We start from the raw sequence: 2076 nt of genomic DNA, 5'->3' as shown, positions 1-2076 counted from the left end.
GTGCAGTTCAGGATTATCAAGTCAGGATTTTCCGCTCATTTAATAGCGGAGCAGACTTGATGGGCTGAGCTGTCTCCTTCTCCTCCAAAACTGCATTATGTTAATATAAAGCTGCAAATCTGACCGGAGCAAATTTTCCTTTAAAACAGGTAGATCCCATCGGGACACTGAACTTCAGTGATATTTACAAAGAGGCAGTCATTGTCAGAAGTGGGATTTGAACCCACGCCTCCAGGTGGAGACGAGAACACCCGGCTTTACAGTGGAAGGAGTCTATTCTTTGAGTCTGGCACCTTAGACCACTCAGCCATCCTGACACACCTTGGCGGCTCCAGAGCGATCTGTATACCAGGGTAAACAGGAAAAGCCAGTCTTCAGCACCCACACTGAGCCTGGCTCCATTAGGCCCACAGTCACCTCTCACAAACCACCATTGCCCTTCACTTTTCCCAACCTCCCCCTTGTTCTTGTCTGAAACAAATTGCACGTCAGGCAATTGTAGCTGACATTGCCGATGTAGAACTGTAATGTAGATTGAACTGATACCGCCTTTTCTATGACATAATTCTGCTTCAAAGATCAGTCAATATTTCATAGTTACTATTGCAAATAATAACCATGAACATGCAATGGCAGTGAAGGCACTGAATCCTAATCAGCAGACTGCAAGGGAAGAGGTATATCTCTATCACCCTGGTCACTGCCTGATTCAGCATTGTGTCTCTCATCCTTCTGCACATGATTCCTTCAGCTCCATCACGGTTTTGTCACATTGTCTTGGTTTATAATGCACAGACTACCCTGCCATCTATTACATTGCAGTTTCTAATGCATGAAACCCTACCTTACAGGGCACAGCCTTCGCTCTGTAGTGCAGTATTGAAAGCAATGGTCTTGTAAAGCACCAGTCATGAGTTTACTTCTAACTGGAGGAGATGAGAATGTTTGTACAACTGTGGCATCCAACATCTAAAAGAGGACTTTCAATATTGTCTGAAATTATGCCAGTGTCATTTCCCCCACAGGCCAGCAGTGAGGTGAGGTATTATAAACTGCAGGTTGACAAGGAAACAATGGGGAACAAACACAGAGAGGGGAGCGGCTGAATGCTTTATTTCTTTGCTGTAATCAGATTCTGGTTTTGAAGTGTGAAATGGGACTATAGAACCCAAATGGATGAAATCCTACTTTCTGGGGGTTGGTCTCTGCTGAGGCCTTTGTCATCTTCTGGGAAATGTGTCTGTGTGTTACCTTCTGAGGGTGAACATGCGGCCCAGTTCCCCAAGAGAACGTGAACATCTCAAACAGCCAGTCCATCGTCTCGTAGTGCACAAGGCTATGGGCAAAGGCTAGAAACTGGGATGTTGAGCCTCTTTCTGTGCTGTAAAACACGATGATTCAGTCATTTTGCAGGAGAAACAACTGTCGTAGAAAGAAAAAAAAAGCCAGAAGTTGTACCATTAAGAAACGATGCACACTCGTCCGCCTATATCCCTGGTGGTCTAGTGGTTAGGATTCGGCGCTTTCACCGCCGCAGCCCGGGTTCGATTCCCGGTCAGGGAATCAAGTTTTATTTTTCCTGATGGTGACAACGCAAAGGCGGTGCAGCTCTGTCTGCAATCCTTTCAATGTCAGTTCCTGTCCCCGAGAACATCAGGGTCCATATTCCAGCCGCTTAAAGAGGGGAAAGGTGCCTTAGCCGTCACTGCTCAGTCAGGCTACTCACCTTTGTGTTGTGTTGTTAGCAGGGACATCAGCAGTAAGGGGAACATTCACAAGGTAAACAACCAGCAAAGATAATCACAGTCGCCACTTCAATTCAATTGTCTCCCCTTTGTGACGCAGTGAGTTTCACTGCCATATGTCGGCAGGAAGCGACAATTCACCCGATCGAGTCTGCTCAGCCAGTCAATGAGATCACTGCTGATCTGATAAATGTCAACTCCGCTTTCCTGCTCTTCCTCCATAACCTGAGGTAAACTCGAGCCGAATCACAACATCATATATTACCGATATTTTTCGGAAGTTTAGATGACTTCAGTGACCTGTGCATGTTTGCATGAAATTGAATACAAT

At 45.8% G+C, this 2076-nt stretch overlaps 2 non-coding genes across 2 annotated transcripts; one reads left to right on the top strand and one right to left on the bottom strand.

Moving 5' to 3' along the window:
- Positions 1-202: 202 nt before the first annotated feature.
- trnal-caa (transfer RNA leucine (anticodon CAA)) lies at positions 203-317 on the bottom strand. Its single transcript has 2 exons — positions 280-317; positions 203-237 (listed from the first exon to the last, which is right to left on the bottom strand). It is a non-coding gene; the product is annotated as a tRNA-Leu (tRNA).
- Positions 318-1491: 1174 nt separating this feature from the next.
- On the top strand, positions 1492-1563 carry trnae-uuc (transfer RNA glutamic acid (anticodon UUC)). Its single transcript has one exon. It is a non-coding gene; the product is annotated as a tRNA-Glu (tRNA).
- Positions 1564-2076: the final 513 nt, after the last annotated feature.

The sequence above is a fragment of the Stegostoma tigrinum genome, unplaced genomic scaffold (genome assembly GCF_030684315.1).
Source record: "Stegostoma tigrinum isolate sSteTig4 unplaced genomic scaffold, sSteTig4.hap1 scaffold_86, whole genome shotgun sequence".
Taxonomy (NCBI): Eukaryota; Metazoa; Chordata; class Chondrichthyes; order Orectolobiformes; family Stegostomatidae; genus Stegostoma; species Stegostoma tigrinum.
Note: the sequence above shows the minus strand (reverse complement) of the source record. Positions and strands in the feature narration are given on the sequence as shown.